Source organism: Mercenaria mercenaria, chromosome 5 (assembly GCF_021730395.1).
Source record: "Mercenaria mercenaria strain notata chromosome 5, MADL_Memer_1, whole genome shotgun sequence".
NCBI lineage: Eukaryota > Metazoa > Mollusca > Bivalvia > Venerida > Veneridae > Mercenaria > Mercenaria mercenaria.
In genome coordinates this window covers 69,256,116-69,276,004 of record NC_069365.1, presented here as the reverse complement: position 1 = coordinate 69,276,004, position 19,889 = coordinate 69,256,116, and the positions used below count along the sequence as shown (strand labels likewise).

Here is a 19,889-nt window from a genome sequence, read left to right as displayed (position 1 = left end):
ACTAATTTGCTTCGTTTAAGGGTTTCAATGCACTAATTGCTTTGTTTTAGAGTTTTAATGCACTAATTTGCTTCATTTTAGGGTTTTAATGCACTGATTTGCTTCATTTTTCAATGCAGTGTTTTTCTTTTTATTTACTTTATTACTTATTTTAGAATTTTGATGTTCTGATTTGCTTTATTTTAAGCAGTTGCAATGATTTTCTTCATAAACTATAATTATGTATTAATGCAAAATGATAGATTCAGTTTGCAATGATTTTTTTCTAACAAGAAAAAAAAATTACTTTCAACATGCTGCTTAGGTTGAAGAATATTGAATGTATATTTTACATAAATTCTCCTTTAATATAATACAGGTAGCATTGTAAGTGACAATTTTATGGCACCCTAATGTGCTATTTTATTACTCTAATCATGAATGTATGATTTCAAATCTCTTTCAAATGACATCATATTTACAATTTAGTTTACAATAAAATGTTTTAAATTTCAATGATATCTTCTTTTAAATCAGTATAATAGTAAAAACCATAAATGCATCATCTAGCTGTTCATTAACCTCAAGATTTTTACCTTATCTGTCTAATTAAGGTTTTCACTTTTGTAATTACTTCATGGTGGCATTTATATGGCCCTAATAGGTAAAATGGGCAATTACGTTTTATTTATAAGCAGAATTTTAGAAGAAAATAAAATCATTTCAGTTTCTAAAGGCTGGAGGAAAGAACAGTAGAATAAAGACTTAATGTCATTGGATTTTACCCTGCAAATATTTGTAAGTAAAGTTATAATATTTCCTGTTACAAGCATCTATTTGTAATTAAAACTTTTAAAGGCTCATAATGCTTTTGTTATAATGTGGCAGCTGCAATTTTTTCAGTTATAAACATAAAATATACAAATTTCTTGTTAAATCCTTTTATCAGTAACTTTCTCAAGACTTAATGTTTGTCAAAGAATTGAATATTGATTTACAGTGGAAAGTTTTATTGAATCCTTTATTTTTTCATTACCTCCCTTTATGGTTCTATAACTTCATATGCAGTTTTGAATGCAGTTCTTTTCTAACATTGTTATTATGCATATTATGCATTCACATCTGTTTTGGACAGCTATAACACCTGTTTTTAACATAAAACTTTAAGTCATATGAAACTTTAAGGTATTTGTGCATATTTGGACTGTTTAATTTATTCAATTTTTTTCTGATATAGTGTGCTTTTTTGCCAAACTGGTACTTTTAACAATTTTTTATACTGGGAAATATAATTATGGAAAGTTATCAGATTTTTACTATTTTATCTTCTTGCAAACTTAAGGAAACTAAATACACATCCATATGTACTAACTGACATACCCATTTACCAACTCCTGTGCTTATTTTGCAAGTCTTTGTTGCGAGATAACCCTTTCTTTGTATTGAAGCGTATTTTGATATCAACATATCTTTTAATGAAACTGATCTCTGTTAAAACAAGTTTTATCAACAGATACATGGACTACTTTAAGTCAGTATTTTCTGGCTCCGATGTATATGAGAGACCGGTCCAGACTTTCTTTATATAAATACTGTATCATATGGCATTAATTTATAACTTACTCACCAACATGCATAATCACCTTAAAATTAGAACAAGTAGACTACTCCAGTAATAAACTTATTATTATGAGCGTTTAACAGCGCTTTTGAATGTTTATTTTATAGATGAAAAGAGCGCTATAAAAATCTGGTAAATAATAATAATAATAATAATGATATTACGGTAAAGTGAAGTTCTGTACTGAAGATGCTGTCATACATTAAAACATTGAACACTTTGGGAAGGAAAATTAGGATGCAAACATAGACATTATGGAAAAGTAGGCCTAAGATCACATGAATTGCTGGAGTGATTGAGCTTGCTCTAGCCTCTGATGTTCAAGTGTGTCAAGGTGCTTGAGCCTTCGGTGCTAATAGGAGCAATATTTCAATATGTGTTGGTTTTTTGTGTGTAATATTTTGATTAGACACCAGTGGATTTCCATATAAAAACAGAAAAACATTAAATCAGAAATCAAAATAATTTTCATGGATGGTGTACAGCAGTACTTGGTAGTATTATTCATTGTTGAAGTTTAGACCGTAATTAAAGTAATGTCTTTATTTCTAAATGTTTTTTTATAATATTTAGTAACATTATTTCCGAATTACTAATCAAGCATTAATCATGACTATCTGTGAAAGATCATTGTCTCAGAGTTAATATTCCCCGATTTAATCTCAAATTTTCATACACCAAATAAACGTCTCTTTAATTCGTCATCACCCCATGACAAATAAAACTATCATATGCTCAAACTGCGGTGTTCTTTATCAGTTGAGTCCATTCATCTCCTTTTAAAAGTCATCTCAAATGGTCTTTTTAAAATCATGACCAGAAAAATTGTCATTTGTTCTGACTTATCAATAGATAAACAATGTATCTTCCGTTGGCTTAATTAAGGATTGCGTTTTAAAACGATGTTGTGGGTAAATTAAGGTATCTTGTATCCCACCCACTGGTGTATAGTATGTCGAATTTCAGCGTATTTATTTTAGTATAATGGTTTTTAGTTTAAAATTTAGCGCCAGAGACTGTCTAAGTAGTGAGACGTCAAGTAGACATTACAGAAAGACTTGAACTTGTATCATCTTAAGTCATAACGTCTCGAAAAAAATTGCTTTTTATGCCAAGTTCGTAATAATATTCCTGTTCTGTAAAGGCATGTAGAATGGACTGCCAACTAACAAACTTCCTGAAAGAACTGTTTGCAGTTCTTTTGCCAGTTATTCAGATGGGTGATTTGAAAAATACTGTCTCAAACAGGCCAATCTCAAACAATACTTTTTGTCGAGCCCGCTTTCAGAAGCGAAGACATACATTGTCCCAATGGCTGTTCGGTTTATGTGCATGCATGCATCCGTCCAGATTTGTTTGTCCGAACCATAACTTAAACATGCATTGAGCAATCTTGTCTATATTTGGCATGAATGTTAACCGCAGTGAGACTGAGTGTCACGTGCAAACTTCAGTTTCCTATCTCAAAAGTCAAGTTCACAGTTAGAGGTCAAAGGGCGGGCTTAGCATGTTGCCTGTGGGCATCTAGTTCTAAGTAAAAGAATGCAGAAATATTTTTGCCTGTCAAGCATGTTACATCATCCGTGATGTATGTCTGTGAATATTTTTTTTGCCATGGACATATTTCGATGTAATTTTGTAAAGTCCTTTTCAAGAAGTAATTTTTTTGTCAATGGAACCAGTATGTTATCGTGAATTACGAAAAAACAGACAGATGAACTTTGAATCAGTGTCTTCCACTTCTGGTTCATTTAGAGAATTTGTCAGTTTCTTTCAAAGGACAGGTTGGTACTGGTACAGGGTTATGTTTGCTGACCACTAGTCAGCAACTAAATTGCTGTTTCATAATGGCGGTTTTAACTAGACAATAAATTAGTGTTTATTTGTTTATTCCAACAACTTAGAAAATTGTATAACCACGTTTTTTTTCATGATGAAACAAATCAGAGGGTTCTACATGTACTGACATCACCTGTCATGGGCCAGATTTGGCGTAATTGATCACTGACTCATTGATTTATCAAAGATAAAATTTGATTCAAATAAATGAAAAAAAGTAACCTAAGACAGAAATGTTTTTCGTAATATAATAGTCAGCATTCAGTCAAAATAAAATGGCTATGTACGGGATAACTTTGGAAGAGCGTGTAAATGGATGATTGTTTTTAATTTGAAGATAAAGATGTCATTGAAAATAATTTAATTTTAATCGTTAATACATGTTTAATGGTACATGCAATGGTTTTTGTAGACAGACAGCACATGGTTATCATACTAAATAGTATGCCAGGTGTAAAGCGTTTAATTTAAGCATTAACTAATTTCAAATTCTATAAAATTTAATGCAGGTGATCGCCAGAAAAAAACAACTTTATATTTGAAAATCGTGAAGTTTATTGATTTTGCCGTCTTTCGTCTGTTATATTTTCCGTCTGCTGTATTGCCCCGTCTGCTATATTGCCCACGCATGCACATTTGCTTTAATGAGTTGTAAAATGGTATTGTATTGGTTGATATTTAAAGAAAAGTATGATTTATCAAGAAATGAATGCTATATTGTAAATAAGACAATTGTTAACTGCTTACAAATTTTAAAAGTTATTTTACTGCAATGTCCGTTGATAGAATCTTTTCAAGCAGTTCCATGTTATTATGTCTAAAAGTTCTTCTTACAGAAAGAAACTTTATTAATAAAATGGACCTGAAATTAACCTTAATAGCCTGTTGGCGGCAAATGATTCGGCCTTTGCAACCTGTGCAGAGCAAGTCAGATTAGCCTACACATCCGTGCAGTCTGATCATGATCTGCACTGTTTGCTATTCTTATAAAGAATAGCGTTCTAAATTTTGGCACCTCAGATCTTATTGAAGTAAGGAATGGAATCATGGGTATAACTTTACCAATAAAAGAAAGCCATAGCCTTTCATTAGGCATTTTCGGCATAATTTATTTATACTTGAAAATAAACCATTTAATATTTATTGAGACATATAATTTCTTTTACAGAAATCAGTAGTTTATATTTCAAGAAACTTCCAAAACTGAGCCTTAAAAGAATTCTACCTGAAAGTTCTTTTAAGCATATTATATGACTCCCAGTTAATTTGCTGGAAACAAAATTAAATGTAGGAACTGCCGATCACATCCATGAATATTTTGTTACAAATATAAATAATAATAGTTTTGCATGTCCGGTAAATGATGGATGTATAGCGTAAAATCTAGATACAATTATCTACTTAACTATTTCTCTACCTTTTGTAATGTCTGTGTCACCTTCAACAAGCCGATTTGGTTTAAGAAAAACACGATTTCTGTCAGGTAGAAATGTTCGTGACACTTGCGTTCTTAATTAGCTAATTGTGTTTTTGACAGGGAAATTGTTTTAGATATTTAGTAATAGATGAAAGTCAATATAAAAGTCATTATTGTATTAATGTTGTATATTGTTAAGGGATGATAGGATTTGGAATTTGATTGACAGCTCATTAAGGCACCAGGATCTTTGTTTAGGTATTTTTCTTCCGGATAGAAAATAACATGTTTTTTGGGGGGTGAAAAGGATAGTTTTGTAGCATTTTGACAAGTTTGTCTTTGTTAACAAATTCATTGCCACGTAAAATCATTTCGGGCTTTTTTTTTTCTTTTCGTTTTTTGAAGAGGTTGTTGTTTTTGTTCATGGTCTTGATTCCTGACAAACAAATGAGGAAAACACATTTTGTGACCTTGTAAAGTGTTGGGGTTTCTTTCTTGTGGGTATGGGGTTGGTGTCGGTGTTTCATTCTTGAAATAAGTTTATCATTTGTACTTCGTACTAGTATTTGTCAAGTTAAAAGGAGACTATCATCAATTTTTGCAATATTTGGATTGGTGATAAGCAATTTTTGACAGATGTGTGAGGGCTCATGTATTGTCTTGTAGTTTTTAGCTCGACTGTTCGAAGAATAAGTAGAGCTATCCTACTCACCACGGCGTCGGCATCGGCGTCACACCCTGGTTAAGTTTTTCGTACCAGTCCACATTTTGACAAAGTCTTTTGAGATAAAGCTTTGAAACTTTCAACACTTGTTTACCATCACCATGTCCAGTTATAGGCAAGAGTACATAACTCTGTCAAGCATTTTGACTGAATTATGGCCCCTTTTGACTTAGAAATCTTGGTTAAGTTTTTCGTACCAGTTCATATTTTGACAAAGTCTTTTGAGATAAAGCTTTGAAACTTTCAACACTTGTTTACCATCACCATGTTCAGTTGTAGGCAAGAGTACATATCTCCATCAAGCATTTTGGTTGAATTATGGCCCCTTTTTGACTTAGAAATCTTGGTTATGTTTTTCGTACCAGTCCACATTTTGACAAAGTCTTTTGAGATAAAGCTTTGAAACTTTCAACACTTGTTTACCATCACAATGTCCAGTTGTAGGCAAGAGTACATAACTCCATCAAGCATTTTGACTGAATTATGGCCCCTTTTGACTTAGAAATCTTGGTTAAGTTTTTCGTACGAGTTTATATTTTGTGTAAAGTGTTTGACATATGGCTTTGAAACTTTTATATCTTGTTCAGTATAATAGTCTCTATCAATAGGCAAGAGTACGTAACTCTCTCATCTTTTTTGGCTGAATTATGGCCCTTTTTGAACTTGGAAATTGGTTCTGTTTTGTAAATGTCCATGTTTTGTCAAGACTATTTGACATATGGCTTTTAAACTTTAAACACTTGTTTATCATTATGATTTCCATCTGTAGACAAGAGTACATAACTCTGACAATTATTTTGACTGAATTATGGCCCTTTTTGGACTTTGAAATTTGTTCAGTTTTTCTTACAAGTCAGCGTTTTGTCAAAACTGTTTGAACTGTGGCTTTGAAACTTTTAACACTAGTTTATCAACATGATTTCCATCTGTAGGCAAGAGTACATAACTCTGTCAACTATTTTGACTGAATTATGGCCCTTTTTGGACTTAGAAAATTATTTAAATTTTTCATATAAGTCCATGTTTTGCCTAACATATAACTTAACATATTTGCTATCATGGTCACACATTGCCATTTAGTGCAAGACTTATTGAAATCCACAAATACAGGAACATTTTTTGTTTAATCCATTTTTTTGTTTAGTCTGAAAATCTATGGAAATATTTTGACCCCATTCTTCAATCAATTCTTCGAATAGTCGAGCGCGCTGTCATCCGACAGCTCTTGTTAGCTCGACTGTTCAAAGAATAGGGGAGCTATCCTAGTCGCCCAGGTGTCAGCATTAGCGTTGTCACACAAATGTTTTCAAAGTCCATTGAGATATTGCTTTGATATTTTGCATACTTGTTTACCATCATGACCCCAGTCTGTAAAAAGGAGGAGGCAACTCTACCAAGCATTTTGACTGAATTATGGCCCCTTTTCAACTTAGAATATGCTTATTGTAATGTTAAAGTTTATATTTATAGTTAAATTTAAAGTTAAAATGTATAGCTTATATCATACTATCAAGCACTGAGAATAGTTGAGCGCACTGTCAACTGACAGCTCTTGTTGTCATTCTTCAAACATTTATGTAGCTCATACAAGTAGATGGCTTTCCATTTTTAACTGGCAAATGTCTAAATTGCATACAGAGAACATGATCGGACAAATATTTCTCATTACAAGTCCCTACCATATAATAGTGCATAAGGATAACAGACTGGTCACCATTTTATTAATGGCCAAAATTGTTGTACTTTGTGGTAGACTCAGGTCCCCTGTAAACTTGAAAAGATATGATCTATAGTAATCAGCAGCCATTTTTGAATGGGAACCATGACAGGATACGGAACCATATTAAATCTTTTGGTTACCTCTAGCATATACTGGATGATGCCAATCATATACTGGTTTAGACACCATGTCTGCTGTAATAACAATGTAAGATCAGCTACCAGAGTTATCAAACACAATTACAGCCATAATCTGTCAAATTTCTCAGATATCTAGGCCCCTAAAATCACCTGATGGCCCCAGAGTAATATAGTACCACACCCTACAGCCAGATACCAATCAGAGCAATGTATGTTGGCACCTATCTTGATTTCTAACATCACAATCTAGATCCCCTAAAATAATCATACCCCACCCCCTTTAGACTGATAGAGATCAGTGGGAACAAGATCAGTAACAGCTCTCCTTGGGAAAGGGAAAGAATTGTTTTAAAGGGATTTTAGGATAAAATGGGAGTCAGTTGCTCAGGGCTATATACTAAGATGATTTTACTATCATCACTATTTAATTGTTGGTGTTATCTTGCATGTACATCAGTGATATAATTTATGATAATTTCATTATTCACATAATATGTTTTAGAACATATATTTTCTCACGCTGAATGACTTTATTTGAGAAAATGTTCCTTGGTTGATACACACATTTTATATTCACATTTATTTAATAAAATCTGTGGCAAGATCCTTTGCAAGCATAGAATGCAACCAAGCAAGTTGAAGCAACATAATAGCAGACTCAATTGTTAAGTTTTAAATCGGTTATATTAGAGTGTACTATACAGTATAAAGGAGTTGCCATCAGATTGTGAAATTGTAAAAAGAAATATAAAAAATTCAATATTTAGAATAAAAACTCCCCAGTACATTAGTTTTAAGTAAAATAGTAAAGTAGTAAAAATTTGTAAGTTATTAGAGGTATGTAATCATTGTTAAGCGTGAGTTCTGCAGCCATGATATTGCATGACTTTTTAAGTGCATAACATTGCACCAGGTATTTCTTAATACAGAGCTATTAAATAGTTTTACTATATACTTCTTTTACAAAAGATAGAATTTAGTTTTAGATTACTACTTTTTTCATTTTAACAGGATACCACTTAAAAAAAGGAGAAAATATTTAATATTTCGCTATGTACAGTTTCTATTTATGGTAGGCCTACTTTGCAATGTGTGACTCTGGCTGTGATTGCTGTGTTGTATGCTTTCAGGATATCTACCCTTACTTTTTAATTTTCCGTGTTTTTAACTACATTTTGTAGTTCCAGACCAGCGAAATATTTATTCAAGTTTTTCTGCTGTGAAGTTACCATATATATTCCAAGATATCTACCCTTACTTTTTAATTTTCAGTGTTTTTAACTGCATTTTGTAAGTCCAGGCCAGTGAAATATAAATTCAATATTTTTTTCGCTGTGAAATAACCAGATATATTTCACTCAATTATTTCAATAAGTCACTGAAAAATATGTAACAGATATTACATAAAACACAACAAAAACCCAAATAATAAGTTATATGACCACTGAGATATGCCGCAGGCCATAATAGTTAAAGATGCTGAAGATAAGGTATTTGCTGGTGATAACCATAAATTTGTTAAGATGTAAACCTGATTATATAGAAGATTCAAATGATTTTAAACAAGATCAAAGAAAGGCGGGCTTTAAAGTCAAAATAGTAACCCTAGATTTTATTTCACTGTGGACAGGAATCAATTAGGCGATATAGCGGTGATGTAATCAGTTTAAAGGGATAAAAAGTTTTAAGATCGCGATTATGTAACGCTATCTAGAAATTGAAAAGATAAGTGAGAAATTTAGTGAAAAGATCGAAAATTAGATTTTAGATAAATAACTTTGAGATGGTAAACTTGTATTAGAAAATTGTCCGATGATTGTCCGTAAAGATAGTCACAGTGTCTCGACTTAAAGCGAAAGCGATTATTTGTTGGACAGCTGGGGAAAGGGTTATAAATGAGCCAATGTCAGTGACGGACACAGTGAATTGTTGGACATTCATATGGTAACATTGTGGTACAAGGGAAAGTCATTTGTGATTTTATGTTTCGAAGAGTGACATTTGTAATAGATATATATATATATAGATATATACTTTGAGGAAAGTGGAATAATTACTGTTTATTCGCAGTTAATTGGTGTGTCTGGAGTAATTAACTTTTATATGGTAAGTCTATAAAATTGTGAAATTCAGAAGTAACTGTGTGTAGAAAGATTTATATATGTATGGAAAATATGATTTAAGATGTTAAAGATTAACATTTCTAAAAATATATCTTTTAAGAAATAAAACTTCTGTTTAGGTTAAAATAGAGTAACAGTACTAATATTGTATGAGATGCAAATGTAACTTGTATACTTATACCATCTCATATGCAAAACAATGCATGTTAAAAGTGTATTCTTTTTCCTTTTTATACATTGTTTAGAATATGTAAAAATTAAAATGAATCAAGTTGTATTCAGATAAAAACTGGGATGTCTATTTTACATTCCGATCTTTGTTTTTTGTGTCAACTTCCCATAGAAAAAGGCGATGCATTTGTGACCGAATGATTAATGATGGTGACCACACTGTTTCTGTTTAGTTTTCGCTATCTTCCGATTTAGATAAAACAGTTGGTGCGGCCCTTCACCTTAGCTACCTTATAATGGCTAAACAAACAGGATTATTTATTAGGAAATTTGTGATATATCAGTGAAACATGGCTTTAATTTGGATAACGGCTTTCCTCTGAATAAACATTTAGAGATAGGACATCGGGCTTGTGTGTTGTTTCTGTCAAGTGCTCTCGAGAGCTGTTTGGATTAGGTAATACTGGGATTAGAGAAAGTGGTAGGTAAAAGGATAAAGTATTGATACAGTGGCAGCATTTTGACAGAATAATTTCAGTATGGGGCTTAATTAGAATTAGAGTTAGAATGATGTGGGTTTTTTCAGTTTGTTTATCATTACTTGGTTAGAAGAAATTTTCATCTATTTTATGTTGAAATTATCATTTTCTTTATATTTCCTAATAATTTTATGTAAAAACAATATTGTTATTTTAGAGGACTTCTGAAAACAAATCTGAGACTTTTTTTTCTCAGCCAACTTTCTGACTTAATGTTAGCATAATAATTATGAAGAATGACTTTTGTAACCATAATGAAAATCAATATTTTAGTATTTAAAAATTTTGTTATTTGTTTATATCAAATTTGATTTTACATTTAATTACATTCATTTTTGAAAAAGTTCTGGAACAAGCTTAACTTTGTTATGTATGTAGAAGTGTAGATCTTTAGCCTGCTGGCAACATTATGATTCTGCCTTTGTGACCATGGCAGTGTAGACCAAGATCAGCCTGCAATTTGTTCATGCAGGCTGATCATGGTCTGCACTGTTCACTATTCAGTCAGTAAATCTTCATTGAACACCCCTTTATAAATAATAAATGTTACTGCCAAAATTGAATGATAGACCAGTTCATTTTAAAACTTTAGCACGGTAAAGGGTAAAATAAAACAGATATGGAATTATCATAACTATTGAAGAAAAGAGAGCGAAATTGCGCTGAATCTCATGATGGCCGAACAGGAACTTGTTCATGGATGTAGCACTTTCTTGCAAGTTTCTTTACAAGCATTAATTCAGTGTTTCATAAATTAATCAGTGCAAAATGTGATTTTATGATCGAGTTACAGTTCTCTTGTTTATTATTACTTAATTTCTATGATAAAAGTTACTTAAATTTGTTGTTTTCTACTAAGCAACACAAAGAGGAGAAATACATAATGATACATTATATAAACAGAAATTCCAAAATTGCCTTTACAGGCTGTTCACAAGTCTTCACATTGTGCTTATTATGTGGTTGTTCACATCTTCATTCTGCAATCATATTGACAGGCCATAAACTGTCAGCCCCATTTTTGGAAACTGTCAATATTGTGGCCCTTAATAGACCTGAGTTATCAGATGTTTCCCTGCTAGCACAAAAATAACTGTCACTGATGATTGTCTCAAGTAATCATAAGGGCCATAACTCTTTCATCACCTTTCATTATGTCAATAATAATGGAGTTGTCAATGAAATGTTAACTGATTTAAGGGGCTGGTTTTGTCAATGTACCCATTCTGCTTTTTTGTGTGGTTACTTTTTTAATTGCCTTTGTTAGGCAATGAGAAGTCATAAAGTTTTTTGTGGACTTAATTGTTAAAATAAGGCATGTACATTAAATATTCATTAGGTTCTTTATGCATTCATTAAGTCTTGCTGAATAAATTCTAAAAAAAAGAATATTAACTGACAAATTTTAATGTGCCTTATCTTGGGACACAAGCAATAGATTACACAAATGTTTTATTCTAAGAACATTTTTGATTTACAGAGATGTGAATCATAAAAAAAAAAAATCTTAATTTTGAGAACTTGAGTTATCAGTTTGTTAACAAATCATCAGGAGCCTGTCTCACATGGTAGGGTATGTCATTTTGCAATTGAAACAGATTTGATTTATTTCATAGGAGAGAATTGATGAAGAGCAAATTTTGTATGATAGTCCATGCACTTTCTCTTTGTATTTAGTGTCTGTGTAGAAATTCATGAAATTGTGACAGAGTGTAGATTTAGGTGGCTCATTTGGAGTCACTTGCCTGCACTGCTGTGGGTTTGTGCCACTGAAAATGGGCTGAAATTCTTTTTTTGTCATTTTCTGTTTTTAGCTCACCTGAGCAATGCTCAGGTGAGTTTTTCTGATCACTCAATGTCCGGCGTCCGTCGTCTGTCTGTCTGTCGTCTGTCGTCTGTCGTCTGTCGTCTGTCAACATTTAGCTTGTGTATGCGATAGAGGCTGTATTTTTCAATTAATCTTCATGAATTTTGGTCAGAATGATAACCTTGATGAAATCTAGGCCGAGTTCGAAAATGGGTCATCTCGGGTCAAAAACTAGGTCACTAGGTCAAATCAAAGAAAAACCTTGTGTATGCGATAGAGGCTGTATTTTTCAATTGATCTTCATGAATATTGGTCAGAATGATAACCTTGATGAAATCTAGGCCGAGTTCGAAAATGGGTCATCCCGGGTCAGAAACTAGGTCACTAGGTCAAATCAAAGAAAAACCTTGTGTATGCGATAGAGGCTGTATTTTTCAATTGATCTTCATGAATATTGGTCAGAATGATAATCTTGATGAAATCTAGGCCGAGTTCGAAAATGGGTCATCTAGGTTCAAAAACTAGGTCACTAGGTCAAATCAAAGAAAAACCTTGTGTATGCGATAGAGGCGGTATTTTTCAATTGCTCTTCATGAATTTTGGTCAGAATGATTACCTTGATGAAATCTAGGCCGAGTTCGAAAATGGGTCATCTCGGTTCAAAAACTAGGTCACTAGGTCAAATCAAAGAAAAACCTTGTGTATGCGATAGAGGCGGTATTTTTCAATTGATCTTCATGAATTTTGGTCAGAATGATATCCTTGATGAAATCTAGGCCGAGTTTGAAAATGGGTCATCTCGGGTCAAAAACTAGGTCACTAGGTCAAATCAAGGAAAAACCTTGTGTATGCAATAGAGGCTGTATTTTTCAATTGATCTTCATGATATTTAGCCAGAATGATTACCTTGATAAAATCTAGGCCGAGTTCGAAAATGGGTCATCTGGGATCAAAAACTAGGTCACTAGGTCAAATCGAAGAAAAACATTGTGTATGCAATAGAGGATGTAGTTTTCAATTGATCTTCATGAAATTTGGTCAGAGTGATTGCCTTGATGAAATCTAGGTCGAGTTTGAATATGGGTTATCTGAGGTCAAAAACTAGGTCACTAGATCAAATTAAAGAAAAATCTTGTGTATGCGATAGAGACTGTTTTTTTCAATTGATTTTTATGAAATTTGGTCAGGATGATTGCCTTAATGAAATCTAGGTCGAATTTGAATATGGGTCATCTGAGGTCAAAAACTAGGTCACTTGGTCAAATCAAAGAAAAAACTTGTGTATGTGATAGAGGCTGTATTTTTCAATTGATCTTCATGAATTTTGGTCAGAATGATTGCCTTGATAAAATCTAGGTCGAGTTTGAACATTTGGTCATCTAGGGTCAAAAACTAGGTCATATCTAAGAAAATGCTTGTTTTATCGCAAGAGACCAATTTTTTGGTCCAATCTTAATGAAAATTGGTCAGAATATTAATTTTTGTTTCCATGAAATCACTAGGTCAGACATGTTTTACACTGTTATGGTGTGTTTCTTAGGTGAGCGACCTAGGGCCATCTTGGCCCTCTTGTTTTGCATCATTTTAAAAGAATGTGTGTTATTTCCAGCGCTGTATAACAAATGTAACGCATTTAACCCTTGTCCCTTATGTCCCTGACTTTCGGGGTTTTCTATGTCTGACGTTGCTGTTAATCATGGTTTTAATGTTTAAATAATGACTACTGTTAGAATTGGGCCCTGTGGTTAGTAAATGGTCAAAATGTGTGAAAATTTGTCACACGTCTGCGACTCTTGGCTTGATTTATATGTCCCTTTTTGTGACTGGTGGGATGGGGCCTAGGTAGAAAATAGCTGCCTCCAATCCCTTAATGTAGGCGTCCATCATGCTAATGATGGATTTTAGGCATGGTTTGACAATCACTGTAGAAATAAAATGAATTGTTTTAGGGCAATTTTTTTACTTTTGCAAAAAGCATGCAGTTTGACATGTTAGGCCTGATAAATGAGTACAAATTGTGACTCGGATTGTAAGAAAAACTTGCTGGGATAATTAACATGTTTCTGCTTATTTATATACTAAAAAACACAGATTTTTGGAAATAAAATGTAATGTGGTTTAATGGTCTAAAATAACATAAATTTGCCTTACAAAATATGTAAATTTGTTTCAGTTTTCTGAATTTCTTGGATTGATAATAGTGAATATTTGTTTGCGTTTCTCATCTTAAATTATAATTTCAAAACTCCATAATAACTGTCATTAACGGCCTCAGTTTTTGTATAAAATGTATATAAACCTATCATTTTCAGCTACTTATTCCAAAGAAAGACAATTTTCACATCCAGCCGTGATGATATTATGAAATATTTTTTAATACAGATATATTCAAACATCTGCTCTCCGTAGAGAAATTACAAGACTATAGTGCGGATGACACATTAAAGGATATGTTATGATGTAATTGTAGACTAAAATTGCTGCGTTAATTGTGCATCTGCGCTAACCAAAACTTATTGTGCATTTTAGTGGAAGATATAGCTTCCTTGCTGGTAATTTGAAGACTTGTGTTCCGCTAATTATCTCAGTGGGCTGCTTTTTTTTCAGCAGCGTTAAGCCTTCCTTACCCTGCTAAATTTCTATAACAAGTTGACCATCTTTCAGTTCGGACAGTAACAATGATTGTAAAAGGGGGGTGCATACAAAAAAAAAAGATGCAGACTGAATGGCGAACAGTGCAGATCATGATCAGACTGCACAGATATGCAGGTTGATCATGATCTGCACTGGTCACAAAGACAGAAACGATTGTATTCAGCATATTAGTAGAATGTGGAAATTTGTCAATAATTTATCTAGACTTCCATTATTAAAATGAATTAGAAGCTGTTATTCAAATTTGATTTGAAACTTTTTTCCTCCGTCCCCATAGGTTCAGAGAATGATACCATTATTGTCAAAATTATTATAAGTAAAGACAAAAAAAAAAAAAGATTATTTTTGGTAATTTATTTTAGTCAAAAGCACAGTAGACTAGTCCATAACATTGTCAACATATAGTCAGCTAATTTGAAAATGTTTACGCCTCCCTTATCGCCATTTTTTTCTTGTACAGGTGAAGATGTGATAATGGCGTAAAAGTTATCATCACATTTCATACAATCTAATTCAAGTATTGGGTGACATTAATATTTGATTCAAGCAGGAAAGCCTTATGCGTTAATTAGGATAAAATAAGGACACAATTGTAATTGATATCAAAGGGTAAATGATGCACAGCTTGTTAACTGTATGTAATATTAGGTAAATTTAATATACATTACATAAAAGAAGGTGTTAACAAGTGCAAATTAGGTATCAATTCTTGCAAATCAATTTTTTGTAATAAATTCAGTGACGGTCATGTCTGTAAGTTTGCTATACTTTGTTCCGATGTCAGGATTTTATCTTTAAGAACTGTGACTGACTTCCTGACTATCTTTGCGGCTCTGTGGGATATTTTTAAATTTCGGCTATAAATAAAGACAGTGGTCTTGTCAGCTGTGCAACGGATGACACTTTCATACTTAGCAAGGCTGTGATATTGTGGTTCACAAGTTTGATTATGGCAAACTTAGAATTTTTTTTATTGGCAGCCATTCTCAAATTAGAAATTGTCAGCAGACAGATTTGAAGTGCGAAATACATGTACATTACTTTGATGATAAAAATCATTTTTTTATTTAAAGTAATCAAACGCGTGGAAACTATACTAAGAAATTTTACAAAATATAATATTTTAATGGTTATAATAGGGCAAAGGTCATTTTAACTGGAATTTTCAAAAAAGGAAGGAAGTCAGAATTTTCTGGAGTATTAGATTTGCAAATAAAAAGGTAAACATTAAGTTATTTCACTGTTAAGTATATTTAAATGTCTGTTATAATGATTGTTTTGTAAGACATTTATAAAGATGAAATAAATCGATGGTTGTTTTCTGTTGTTTTGTCCCTTTATGTGTGCCTTGTCACATAAAAAGGGATTTTTTTTTTCAGATTTCAGGATATGGAGAACTGGGTTCTTGTAGATTTGAAAAATGAATATTTCCTTCTGTTTTATTAGATAAAAGTGCTGCTCTTTTTATTTTGCATTTTTTTTCTCATTAAAAACAAGAATAGAAACTTACAATACATTAAATGAAATACAAGGTTGCATTATTTTGAAAAGTCTGTTTTTCAAAATAAAGAAGAAGAATTTGCATAACACTCCATTTAAATGTGATGCCACACAGTAAATATCTAAAATGACTTCTGAAATAATATAAATTTCATATGATATGTGGCATGTGGTGTACTATTAGGCTTTATTCAAATAAAATTTCATACATAAAGCGTTAAAATAGTACACAGATAGTTTAAGTTAATATTTCATTACGGTTCAAAATCTTGATTTATTTACCCAGTATAGTTAATGCATGAAAAAAATAATCTTCAGTGTACCATGTTACACATTGAAAATTACGTGAATAGTGAATCAGGTGTCAGAAAACAAATACGGTTTACAAAGGATGCAGCGTCATCGTTTACACGGTACCCTAGTAGGGGAGTCGTCTTACAAATAGAAGTATAATACGAAATGTTGACAGATTTAATTATCTGTTGAATAAAACTTGAAAATGATATAACTGATATCTATTGTACTACTTTTTTTTTTACTTCGAGTCGATAATAACACGATACCCATCTGCTTATTAAGAAACAGTTTTTCTTACATAAGGTCGATATAAACGCAACACCCATTTGCATAAATTATTAAAGAGAAGTTTATATTACGATTTATAACTTTCAAAACATCTGTAAAAATTTTGTTTTCTTTAAATTAAAAAAGTTTCCGATGGCTTTAGTGAGTGAGTAGGGGGCTTCCATGGCAGAGTTGTTATGGTTGCTTCTGACTTTAAATCACTTGCCACTATTCTCCGTGGGTGCGAAACCTCCTTTGGGGTGTACAGTTCTTTCATACAAGGAAGCAACTTGGCTGGCTTGTGAAAGGTCCATGGTTCTACAAAGGTTTCCATCGCTGCGTGAAATAATGTTTGGAGGGGCATCTGGGGTCTTCCTTAGCCAGTTAAAGCTGGAAAGTTTTGATATGACCAATTATTTTGTTGATGTGATGTTAAACACAACAAAAACAAACATTGATTATGTGAGACATTCAGATGATAAGTAGAAGAGGATCTTTGGTCCAATAGCACAATACTGGACTACTCAAGCAAGAGTAGCACATGCAAACCCTGCCACTTCAGCTGAAGTTAGACATGGCACAAAATCAAGACTCAGTGGGTGACTTTTCTAAATATTGTGTATCACAAAAACTGGGGCAGATTTTTGAGGTGTCAACTTCATACGTAGTTTCCAAGTCTTTACCGACTTTGAATAAACTTAGATGCAAAGTGCTAGCAAATTTAAATATAGTAAATAAAACGTCCATATAAAAAGCATATTATGATGGCTTTGCCGCTTAAAAAAAATAAAAATGATAAAAGTATAGGAATCTTGCACAAACTTTCTATTGAATATGTTAATTAAGCAGGACAGTTGTGTGACAAGTTACAGCCCTGTACTTTAACCTACATGTTTCAGTGTTGTGCAGATTGAAAATCGGGGCCCCTGCTTTCATCATGTTTGACCCTAGATAAGAAAACCAATAATTTTGATTTCATTGATCCATGATAATTCCTTGAGCATACAGTAAATTGTATCTTTATCAGTAAAGATAGAAATATGATTGGGCAATGAGAATAAAATGAGCTTTTATTTATTTTTTTTTTGTATTTTCTAAGATTTTAAAATATTTGTCATTGTATCAAAATTGTGGAAGTTCTGTAATTTATAATATTTAGGAAAATGTATAATTTTAAGTGTACTTAGTTTCTCATGAAATAGTAAGATGTACTCACAAGGGGCAGGAAAACAATGGCTTTTGATTACACCTTTGAATGTCACAATGGTTCTCTATGGCTGTGTTTGGGGTACCTAAATGTGCTTCTGGGAAATCTACCCCTACCTTATATTTTTTTCTCAAAAAAAGCACATATCGGAACCTGTCTGTACAAATGATCAAACAAAATCCATAAATAATTTATCAAACTTTAGAATGACAAAAATAGTAGAGACAAATAATACTATTTAAATATTACTTTAAAATGCGGGTTTATTATTCTTTGTTAAAAAATTCTTGCATGTGATTTATATTCGAAACTTGTGGAATTTTATGTATTACCCAGTGTGCCAATTTGATACGGAACTAAGAACCTTTTCCCTCCACAAAACATAATTATATGCTCTTTTGTTGTATTTAATGTACATGTACTTTGTTGCTATAAAACTGTATTAAGATTTTATTACATGTTTAATGCAATAAATATATTGAATTGAATATTATCCTGCAACTTATCCTTAATTGCAATTTAGATAAGCCGTTTTCTTTTGAAGTTTTTATTTCTGTGTATTGTTAAATGTATTATATATTTTTAAACTTAATCCAGATAATAAAAGAAACAAAAATATTAACATAGATTTTCTGTAATTGCTTAAGTAAGTACAAAAGTTGATTTTTTTTTTCATACTGAAGTTTCCATTATGTCTTTGATGGTGTATTAAGGTGATATAAATCCCATAAAATATTATAACCACCTTAAAAAGTGCAACAATAAAAGACTAGATTATTAATCAAGATTAATTATAAATCTATTGATAGCCCAATCTGAGGTAAACTGCTACAGTTGTATATACATCAAAGGGTAATTTCCATAAACAAACAAATCATTGATGGATTAAAAACTATTGTCAACAGATGGATAAAAAACAAACACTAACAATAGGCCAATTATGATAATCACTGCAAGCATTCAGATGCATGTTCATAGAGTTTAATCACTCAATTGATTAAGATCAAAGGAGATACTATCATGTTTATTCACTCAAAAGACATTAAAGAAAAAAACAAAAGATGCTATATTCTATATTAGAAGATTTTTGACCATTTTGACTCATTCTGATATTCTGACACTGATGTGGAAGTACTTGTTGATAGATTTTGCTGAAACTTTTAATGATTTTGTTTGATTTAAAGTCAATCAATTGACATATTAAAGTGATTAAAGAGTGCTTATAAATTGATACATTTGATTGTTGTTTGATAGTCTTATATTATAACTACTTGTGTTGTGTGACAAAGGGATATATTATTGGAGTCTATATAAAAATTGAAGTGAATTTTATTATAAAACAAAAAGCAAAAGAAGAAGAAAAAAGAATTTTTAGTAAGTAAATCTTTTTGAATAATTTAAACTTATACTTTGATATATATGATATATAAAATAATATTACTGTATGAAAATAATATAATGATAACAACTTTCAGTTAATTTAATGACAAACTTCAGATTTATATGTTATATGTAATTTTAACCAATTTGATATAAAATATGATGATAAAACATTTTTTGTGTGTTTTGCTAATTTGTTGACAATCTTATAATTAACATTATCAGGATTGGAAACAGGAAACTAATTTGTAAAATATCATGTCATAAAGGGAGGTAATTGTTCTATAATTATAATTATTGTGAGATAAGAAAAGGTATCAGAGCATGCTGTGTTGACTTCCTGTTTCCTATATATCAAACAAATAAATAGGTCTGAATATCCAAGACTTTGTCAGTCTAAAAACTTGGCATATATTTGAAGCATCTCAAGAAAACTTTTAAGTTTTTTTTTATGTAACTGTGTTTCTGTATACATGAGAAATATTGTTTATATGTGAGAAGTG

General features: G+C 31.8%; 1 protein-coding gene across 4 annotated transcripts in view; it reads left to right on the top strand.

Moving 5' to 3' along the window:
- The window catches only part of LOC123558500 (protocadherin-11 X-linked-like), a 46,348-nt gene that overhangs the window by 14,174 nt on the left and 12,285 nt on the right, over nt 1-19,889 (top strand). Inside the window, exon 1 of one of the 4 annotated variants that reach the window (XM_053543846.1) lies at nt 10,107-10,215. The exons of 1 other annotated variant lie outside the window; for it this stretch is intronic. The gene's annotated coding sequence lies outside the window, so the exon portion shown is untranslated. Of the gene's footprint in view, nt 1-10,106; nt 10,216-19,008; nt 19,381-19,799; nt 19,887-19,889 lie in introns of those variants that run through there. 2 more of the 4 variants (XM_053543843.1, XM_053543847.1) reach the window with 2 other exon arrangements.